The 10883-nt window shown below is 35.0% G+C and overlaps 1 protein-coding gene across 6 annotated transcripts in view; it reads left to right on the plus strand.

The window, feature by feature from the left end:
• LOC110029130 (transcription factor TCP2-like) overlaps positions 1 to 6849 on the plus strand; it is a 24784-nt gene extending 17935 nt beyond the window's left edge. For 4 of the 6 annotated variants that reach the window (XM_020731264.1, XM_020731261.1, XM_020731266.1 and 1 more), the window contains one exon: positions 6543 to 6849. The gene's annotated coding sequence lies outside the window, so the exon portion shown is untranslated. Of the gene's footprint in view, positions 1 to 6504 lie in introns of all 6 variants that reach the window. The other 2 variants (XM_020731262.1, XM_020731263.1) reach the window with 2 other exon arrangements.
• The last annotated feature ends 4034 nt before the right edge of the window (positions 6850 to 10883 follow it).

Consider the following 10883-nt stretch of genomic DNA (forward strand, 5'->3'; position numbering starts at 1 on the left):
TATATATATATATATATATATATATATATATTTAATATGAGAATTACATTTAATTTTAATTTAGGAGAGTACTTTAGTGATATGATGTAATTACAACTATTGTAAAGTCACGTGTTGTCAAAACTTGTTATGTAGTAATTGATGAAGTTTTAATAAATTATAATTGAAAAGACTTATGATTTCTAAGTAAATAAATGTTAAATTATTTTGATGATATTTCGGTATACAATATATCCGAGGAGGAGCACTTACATCACCTAATGATGGTCTTTGAGGTCTTGCGATCAGATATCCCATCCAAAGAAGTGTCATTTCCTAACAATATATATATATATTTCTTGGGGTATATTGTGTATAGTGCAGTCATTCAGATGGATTCCACAAAGATCGAGGTCATGACCTGCTGGGCAACATTTGTCTTTTACGGAGTTTGAGACAAGTTTTGGGGCTTGCATCATTCTATAAGCGATTCATTAAGGGTTTCAACACTATCACAACTCTTCCGACCGAACTCTTGGAAAGGGAGAAAGCTTAGTGGATAGATGCAGCTCAGGCTAGTTTCAATACACTAAAGGAGAAGGTGATTGAGTCACGTGTATTAGCATTACCAAACTTCAATCAGTTGTTCGAGGTGGGGTGTGACATCTCCAATCTCGAAATCAGAACAACACCGAGCCAAGGAGACCACCTCATAGCATTCTTCAATGAGAAGTTAAATGAGTCCAGGAGAAAGATTTGACAAAGAATTTTGTGATCATGAGAGCTCTTAATAATTAGAGTCACTATCTACTAACAAGTGAATTCATCTTATTCATGTATCATGAGGCTTTGAAAATTTTGAGCAATCAGAACAAACTAAAGGGTTGACATGCATCCTAAGTGGAGTTCTTAGCGTCATTCTAGTTTGTGCTTATGCACACGACAAGGAGCCAAAATTAAGGAATAGATGTGGGGAGCTGTCATCACTTACTGATCATTTCTGTCCAGGCTCGAGTCAAAGGCTTTGAGATAGTGACTGAGTTGTACAGGAGAAATGAAGAGTTAGAGAGATTTGAGAGCAGTCTCAGGAGAAACCCTCCAAGCAGTACCACATGGTTGGTTACATGTTCCACCTTAATAAGTTTTCTCTAATTTATGCTCAAAGAGGTTGTGAGACTATATGAGTTTTTGAGTCACTTATGGAGGATTCTATGGGAGAAGCTTGACACTAAGCTACAATTCAGTTAGCAGCTCACTCTCAGATGAAATGAAAGAATAAGGAGATGAAAATAGGCTTATGGGGAATCTTTTGAGGTGTTTTGTGTGAAAGAATATTGAGTAGTGGGATTTGATTCTAGCACAAACTAAATTTGCTTATAAGAGATCAATGAGCCACCACGGGACAACCTCTTCAAGATTGTGTACATGTACAACCACCCCCTCATTCCCTTGATTTGGTATCATTCTTTCCAATATCTTAGATTAGTGAGAATTCTTAGGAGAGGCTACAAGAGATTCAGAAGCTTCAAAAGCATGTAGGAAAGGTGATCACCAAACAGAATCAAAAGTACCAAATACATGCAAATAAGACTAGGAAAAAAATGACTTTTCAAGGAGAACTTGTGTGGATTTTGTTAAAGAAAGAAAGGTTTCTAGTGGGAGCTTTTGAAAAACACAAACCCAGAGCAGATGAACCTTTAATAATTTTTAAGAAGCTTAACGACAATGCCTACAAGATTGACCTACCAAATTCCAACCTCGAGAGACTGACGCAGGGGCTGTTTACCCGACCTCTGCTCCTTCATCTACCTCTCCCTATTTCTACGGCCAGCTCTCAATCCTTACTATTTATTGTCGCAAACTCTCAAGATTTCCTGAGTGTTGTTGATGTCCCCCTTTCAGCCTTTTTGTTACTGCTGCAACATCCCCGCCAACCAACCTTTATGTTGTTCAGTTGCCTTCCACCGCTTTCGTTGTCACCCTAGGACATTGTTTGTGTTTGTCATTTTATTCCTGTTTTAAGAGCATTTTGTTGTAATTTCACTGTATTTTTGCAATAATACTTTCTATCTGTCGCTGTTTGGGTTAACTCCGGTATCACTTTTTTTTCAAGGATGTAATCTTCAAAGAATGATGTTTTGAACTTCATTCTTCATTTTTGTTTTTTTCTCTATATTTATTGATAACTTTGATTTTTTTTCTATATTTATTGATAACTTTGATATTGATAACTTTGATTTTTTTTTTTTGAAAAATCTTTCGGGATAAAACAAATAATATTTCTCCTAAATAAGGCTTTAATCTTCAAAAATTATAAAGAATAAATTTAATTTATAATACATTTAAAATACAATGAAATGAAATAATTAAGTGAAAAGTAAGACTTAAGAGCGAATGGCTGCATCTAGGTTTACTGCAATTTCCTCATCAAAATTTAATTAAGAACTTAGAACTCATTATAATTAATTTTTAGTTGGATATCCTAATTCAAAATTTTCAAACTTTTCATACAAAACATTTAATTAATATGCATTTATGTATCTAACACCTGGCTGGTTGGAAGGAAAGCTTGTGGGTTGGAGTCGAGTGTGTTGTGAACTGCAGGTAGCAAGTTGTGAGCTGGCGGACAGGGACTTGCGGGCTAGGGAAAAGGTCGGTTGGGCGTAGCAGAAGTTTTCAGGCTATGGAGTAGGCGGGCTTGTCCAAACGAATGGTTGCTAGATACCGACCAGGGGAGGAGAGCAGATGGGCTGGGGGCAAAGAGATGGGGAAGCGGACGGAAGAAGACAAATCAGGGGCCAACGGAGATGTCATCGGTGAAGTAGGAGGGTGTAGCTAATTAATAAAGCTGGCTACTGAGAATTGGGAAAGGAGGCTTAGAACGAGAGTGTGAAGGGTTGGGGGTGCATGTAAGGTTGGGGTTCCTTGGAACAAAAGGTCGTCAGTTGATGATCAGGTGAGTTGTGAAGGGTAGGTAGCAGGCAAGCGATCTTGCGGATTTGGGCTTGCGGTATGGGAGCGGGTGGGCTAGCCGAAATAGAAGTGTGTTGTCTATAGAGCTGGTGGGCTGACCAGATGGAAGGTTACAGGCTATCGGTGGGGGGGATGGGAAAGCAAGCTAGAGAATACGAATCAGGGGCAATAGCGCTGCCACTAACGAAGCAGTTGGGCATAGCAGAAGTAACAAAGCGGGCTGCTGAGAAATTGAAAGGGAGGCTGAGTACGAGAGTGCGGGAGGGTGGGGGTGCAAGAGACGCGAAAATGGGCAAGAGAAGATAAATCTCGGGAAACAATGTTACCGCCAGTAAAGCGAGCGGGCGTAGCAGAAGTAACCAAACAGGTTAATGAGAATCGGGAAAGGAGGCTGAGAACGAGAGTTGGGGGGGTGGGCAAAGAGAAGGTAAATAGTGGGCAACAACGGGATAGTTTTGCAAAGTTCCTATCACAGGATCAAATTTCAAAAAGTTAGCTACCGTATTTATAGTTTCTGTAAAATTTTGGCGAGACTTGGAAGCGGGTGAGAGAAGACGAATCATGGGAAATCGTGTTGTTGCCGACGAAGTGGGCGGGCGTAGTTGAACAAAGAGAGAATCTCACTCATCGGTTACAACACTCTCCACCAAATTTCTAAACTAGCATGGAATTGTGATGCAAGATTTATATCCTCAAATCGGGAAATTCTACTAATCTGACGATGAAATTAGGGAGTTTAACATCCATACCTACTTTTTTCATTCTTACAGGATACCGCGACACGATGCATTTATTGGATAAACTTTCAACAAATTGTGAATCAAATGATGAAATGGGTGTGACAAAGTGTTTGGATTTGTGTACATGACAATGCAACATCAACAAGTCTTTATCCCACTAAAGTGGGGTCGTCTATATGAATCCTTTTTCTTCATTGCGTCCTCTTGAGTGTCATATTTTCATTTAAAACTTGATAGTTTGAGATTATTTTTTATATAATATGCTCGATTCTTTTTAGCTCTACCTCTGCCTTTCTTAGCATAAGTCAAATCTACTAAATCTACTCTCCTAACCAGATCATCAGTGGTCAATGTTTAATGTGATCAAACCATCTAAGACGACTCTCTCCAATCTTGTTCGCCACGGAAGCTACTCTAACCCTGCACAAATATATTTATTTCGAATTTGTCTGTAAGTGTCAAGCTACTCCTCCAGCTAACCTTTCTCATCTCACTTAATTTTGTTTTATGCTTCTTTTTTTAATGTCAATATTCTGTGCTATAAAACATTGCAGGTCTCACCACCATCTTATAAACTTTTTTTTTTTTTCAGTCTAAGTGGTATTTTTCTATCACACAATAGGCCTGATGCATTCCACCACTTCAACCAACCAACTTGTATTCTACTAATAACACCCCCATCTATATCACCATCACTTTGAACAATGGATCCGAGATATCTAAAATGCTCCCACCTTTTAATGATTTGATCACCCATAGTTACAGTTTTGTCACTAGAACTATTATTACTAAAATTACATTCTATATATTAGCTTTAGTTCTATTCAAACTGAGGCCTCTAGACTCCAATGTAGACCTCCATAATTAAAGTATTTTTTGAACTCTTTCAAGAAGGTATAAGATCATTCATAAATAAAACAAAAAGATAAGGGCTTAAAGCTGGTCCTTGATGTAATCTAATTGATATAGGAAAACACTTTGTAAATCTTCCTTTTGTTCGAACGCAAGTAATAGCTCTAGCATTCGTATCTTTAATGGCATGAATATAAGTCATATCAACACCTTTCTTCTCTAGAACTCTCTGAAGGACTTCGCTTGGAACCTTATCGTGAGTTTTTTCTAAATGAATAAAAATCATATGATGAATATGACAATGTTGGAGTCAAATATTTAGCTCCTAGAAGGAATCATGGTGGAGTTTCATGTTATGCTAAAAGTCCCCTTTTTTTATGGACACTTACACATCGATGGTTATTTAGGCTTTGGAACAAGCAGTAGAAACCTTCTTTTAGTATGTGAAAATTTCGCCGAAGAAAAAAGAGTGATATAGAGCTTTTTGATTAAAAGGCGGGGTTGCAGCTACAACAAATGCTAAGGCAGGAAAGAAAAGTTTCAATATGGAGATGGTTTGGAGTGAAGAAGTTTTGGAGGGGGGCGTTTCTTACCAATTGACTTTGAGCAAATGCCATATGACTAATATCAACATTGTGCACAGGGACTCAAATTTATAAGCTACTACACTAAAGAATTCCACCGCCTTAGCGAGCAAAACAATTTCAATAAATTGAACACTCAATTTGTCGCTTGTTATATTGGGGGACAATGAATTGAGATTCTAGACAAATTGGAATTGAACTCGATGGTCTTCATTTCAAATGATAAATCTTGCTTATAAAGTTGAGATGCAACTTAGTATCTTCCGGGAACCTACAAACATTCTGAAAGCAACAACAAGATTGAACCTGCGACTCATAAAATGTGCTCTCTTCGTTTACTTGCATGGTATTCTTAGGATCCTCACATCTAAATTGCAATGCTAAGTTCGTCAATCTATTTTAGAGAGAGCTTTGGAGACGCTTGTGAACTACTCTACAATTGAGCTCAGCCGCCCTCAAACAGACTAACAAGTTGAAGTTGTGAATTGCATCTTCGATAAAATGTTAAAGATGTTTGGTGCAATAACATCCAAAATAATGGGACCAAGTCCTAGGACAAGTTCAATTTGCCTACATATTTATGCCTTATCGATCTATAGTATGATCCCTTTCTAGTCTTCTTTTATACCGAGCCATACCTTAGCCATTGTTGTACTTCCTAAATACAATCACATGGCTTAAGGCGCAATGGCATCGAACATTACTTGTCTACTTCAACACATCGTTTCACTCTTAAAGCATCCAATGCAAAATACAAGTCACAAGCTGATACTCACAGGCGCCAAAAGATATTTAATCCAGGTGATTTTTTCATGGTTAAACTTTGAAAAGAACAGTTCCCTTCGAGACAATACACAATGTTGAGTCCTGAAGAACTTGGACATTTTCCATTAGGTCAATATATTAACCACACCACCTACATCGTTGAGTTGCCTCTGAGCTTACATCTTCCACTTTCATCACAACTTAATTCTCTTAGTTATGCATGAGTAACACGATACGGCGACAACAATCTTAGCTAGGCTTGAATCATAACAAGTTCAACACCATTTTTAAAACGTGAAATACACTCTTACATGCATAGGTAAAAGTGGCATGTATGTCAAAAATTGAAGTTTAGGTGTTAGAAATGTAATTACATATGAAGTATGCAGTATGCATGTAAATGATGTACGAAGTTAAAATAGTGGTATTTATTATTTAGAAATTGCATTTATTTTTCCCTGGCAAAGATTTTTATCTTATTCAGCATTGTAAGAAATCAATCTTTATATGAAAATTTTGATCGTAAGAATCAAGCTTTACAGTGGATTCAGACGCACATATTATTATTGTGATCAATCAATTTATTTTTTATATTTTTTTAAAATTGCCAGATTGTTTGTTGTTGCCATAATATAATATTTGGGCGCAGCTTCTGTAGATCGGCTGCGTTGATGATTGCTCCAGTTTATGCAGAAGCCTTCTAATGCTATCAATTTCAGTTATAGTTGCTATTTAAGGACTTTTTGTGCTCTGTGCTAGCACTGATATTTGGAGTGTAACAAATGCTCAAACTTTGAAGTGATTTTTATGTTTCAACTCTACTGTCTACAATTTTGTCTAAAAATTGTCAATTATATGTGCACAACTGAGTGGCAATTTGGTTGGCAGCTTCCGTGTAAGCCTCCTTGGTCCCAAGTTTAAATCTATTTTGGTTGAATTAGCACATATATGAGATGTTGCCGTCTATGAGAATTAAGCGGTATATATATATATATATATATATACCGCTTAATTCTCATGTATTTACTCCTATCATCTAAATATCATTTTTAACATACATACCACCTTACCTATGCATAAAAAGGGGGTATTTCACCTTTTTTAAATGGTGGTATGTTTTATGTACTATGAAATTTTTGGGGTTAGAAATGTAAAAGAAGTAAAGTTTGTGAGTTGGTCAATACGTGAGAATTGGGTGGTATGCATTTAAATTCCCTATTAATTTCCCTTCTGTGATCATTTTTATTCGTTGAAGCTGTTGAAATGTTAAATTTGAATTTTTAAAGGAAGATTTACATACATACCACTTCAAAATTGTTTTTTTATCTACATGTCTAACACCTAAGCCTCAATTTTTACATCAAATTAACAAATTAGTGACCAACATCAAAACATTTGCTACCATTAAAAAGTAATAACAACTTAAAATTATTTTTTACATACTTAATCACAAAATAAATGCATATAATCCCAAATTAGTCTTAAGACCATTACTGCTTAGAACACAGGCCGTTAAATAAATCATACAGAAGAAATGCAAAAAGCTTCACTGTAGCGAAAGAAAGAGAGAGAGTGAGAGAGAGAGAGAGAGAATCCAAATATAAACATATACAAGCCATGCATTGTCCAAAACCAACCTGGACATTATATTTACAAAACGACTAATCACGCTTTCCATTTTTCAATTCTCGAAAGAAAAAGCTCGACGAAGAAGAAGAAGAAGAGGGTTCTGCGACAGAGCTATAAAGTTTGAGCGGATCTAATCCATCTTCCTCCATGATAGGGTCCAGCGTGGAGTGAGCACGAGTGCTGGTGGGCTGTTTCCCATTACTACAAGCAAGCTGCCATGGCGCCACCTCGAAGAAGAATGCTTTCGGCGGCCGGTGAGAGTTGCGCGCCACCTCCATTACAAAATTACGTAACTGCATTCCGGCCATGGCTTTTTCTTCGCTTCTTCTCGCTACTTATCAACCTTGGTTGAATTTGAGATGAACAGTGAAGATAGGCTATATAGAAATATAAATAATTATATGCCACTAAAGTTGTTGTTTATTACAGGAATACCTTGCATTGATTTTACTTTGGATGAGAAATTGGTTGGGGGGTAGATTAGTGATATAGGGAGACCGTTGTATTAGAAGGGCGGCCGTGGACTTAGGGGTGACTTCTCACATACATCAATAAGATCCGAATTTAACTAAAAAATTTTGGATTTGGGCTGGCAGAATAATGTTTGGGGTGGGTTCAATTTGACTCACCAACCCGAAAATAACCCACCCATCAACAATAGATTGACCCGAAATTAACTCAAAATTGACTGTCTGTCATGAATTAATCCAAAATTAACTCAAAACTAACCTAATTTTAACCTTAATAGTTGTTATTCCTTATGTTAAATGGGTTATACGTGCTGGATTTAGGTTAACAGGTTGAAGATAGATCAGGTTCTGGTTAGGATTTTTGACCCAAATGTCAAGTCAGTTTTGCGTCAAACCCAACCCGCTGGCTAGAATTGAAGCAAAAGTTTGAATTTTATTTTTTTCATTTATTTTTGTAAGCATGATTTTATTATATTTTTTAATGATCTCATGGTCTTATAGTTTTATTTTGATGCTACATTCAGCTTTACCCTACCATTTGACCTATCTTGAGTTCCTAAATTCAACAAATATCTTGAGATTTACTTTTATCATTTAACCAAAAAAAAAAAAAAAAAAAATCTTTTTAGATAAGTTCGGTCTTCCTTTGTAATTAATGTTTTGTATCACACAATTGGATGATAAACCAAAGGTGTAGAGATCGCCCCTTCCCTACCTCACAAGTCACTCAAAGTGCAATAATAAAAGTATAAATAATATATATATCTACACCTAGCCGATGTGGGACTATTTGTCCGTGACATTCTCCTCTACCCAATCACGTGACGCCCTCGTCACGGATCGGCTCCACAGAGGGTCCCACTGGACCATGGAGAGTTCACACAACTGGCAGACAGTAATCTGCTCTGATACCACTTGTCACCTCTCAAAAGAGCCCTTAAGAGAGGTGAACATCCCAAGACTTAAATCTGTTTTTCGGTCTTACACCTAGCCAATGTGGGACTATTTGTCCGTGACATTATGCTTATTTATGTAATTCTTTATATAATTAAGTAATATTTGCATACATACCACTCAAGTTTTATACATTTACATTTCTAACACCTAAATTTTAAAAATGGTGATTTTTTGTTTGTGTGATATGAAAAATTTAGATGGTATAAATGTCAAAAAAAAAATCTAGGTGCCAGATATGTAAATACATAAGAACCGACTGGTATGTAAGTAAATGCAGCTATAATGAAAAGCGGGTGTTAGTGCATTCGCTAGTCCATGTCATGCTTCCCCCTCTAATTACCTGAACGGCCCGTAAACAGTGGATTGGGCCCTAATTGAGTCTTCCTGGTGTAAGAACATTTAATGAGGTGGGCGCCCGCACTGAATATATTCTAATTTAAAATGAGGCTTAAGGAAACTTTCTTACTCAAACATTTCACTTTGGGGGCCATTTACATGCATATCACTCAATTCCTACATGTTTACATATCCAACCATCAAAATTTTATTTTTTACATTTATCACCTAAATTTTTCATGTCACAAAAAAAAAAAGCACTACTTTAACAATGAGTATATGTTAGATATGTAAATACATAAGAATTGTGTGGTTTAATTTTTGTATTTATATATCGGAAACCTAAACTTCAATATTTACATTTATACCACTGAAATATTTCATATCACAAAAAAGTATTTTTATTTCAACTTTATAAAGGGAACTACATTTTTTTCTCATAAATAAAATGCTATATGTAAAATTTGTAGTGTTAGATATGTAAATAAATAAGAATTGAGTGGTATACATGCAAATCTTCCTTAATTTTTAGTCCCATATTTTGAGATTAACCATTTAATAATTGTGAAACTTACATTCAATGCAGTTAAGAAATTGAATCATTGAACCAAAAAAAAAAAAAAAAAAAAAAAAAAACAAATAAATAAATAAAATCAAAGTGGATATACCTTGATGTTAACATTAAATGCAAAAAGGGTAAGATGATGGGGACCTTTGAGCTAAAAAGTGCGAATATTGACTAGGACCTACTTTAATAAAATACTAAAATTATTTATTTTGAAAATATTACTAATTTTTTTTTAAAAAAAAATTAAAATTAATAATCCATCCCTACTTTATAAATATTAAATGCTAGCATTTATCTTAATGTTATAAAATTATCAAAATAGACTTCATAAATAAATTCTAGATAACCAAGAAAAAAAACATTTGGATTTTTCATTTTATTTTTCAGCTAATATATTTACATATTGGAGCACATAATTACTGTGTTCAGCAGCATGATTCCAGCATTTAAATATCCATTTTTTGAATGCAAATGTGCGCAAAATAAAAAAAAATTTCATAAAATAATAATTTTGTATAATACTTGTGCTCTATGAATAATTGAGGGCTCATAAAACTATCAAGTTTTGTTAGCTATTCGCATTCAAATATAAAACTTTAAAAATTCATTTTTAAAAATAAATTAACTTTTAAAAATACTTAAATTATCTAAAAGCTATTTTAAAATAATTAAACATGTTATAACAGTCTAAACATTTTTTATTTTAAATAAAAATATTAAAAAAAACTCAAATTAAAAAAAAAAAAATCAAAATCAAAATCAAACCCCTAATAATATGGCAGTTTAATTTATCTTCTTCTACTTCGCTTTCTCAAATCCTCTTAAATCATTTCTCATCTCCTTGACTTATCAAAATCTCCCAAAAGGGTTACTCAAACCCTTATTGAGGAAGTTATTTTCTTCTCTTAATAAAATGTTTATATAACGCCAAAAAAAAAAATCACTTCGCCAAGACACAAAAAATGATTTGATCTGAATCCAGATAACCGCACGGATCATGCACATGAATTATAACTAGAAACTTTGAAAC

Source organism: Phalaenopsis equestris, unplaced genomic scaffold, assembly GCF_001263595.1.
Source record: "Phalaenopsis equestris unplaced genomic scaffold, ASM126359v1 Scaffold000552, whole genome shotgun sequence".
NCBI classification, from domain to species: domain Eukaryota; kingdom Viridiplantae; phylum Streptophyta; class Magnoliopsida; order Asparagales; family Orchidaceae; genus Phalaenopsis; species Phalaenopsis equestris.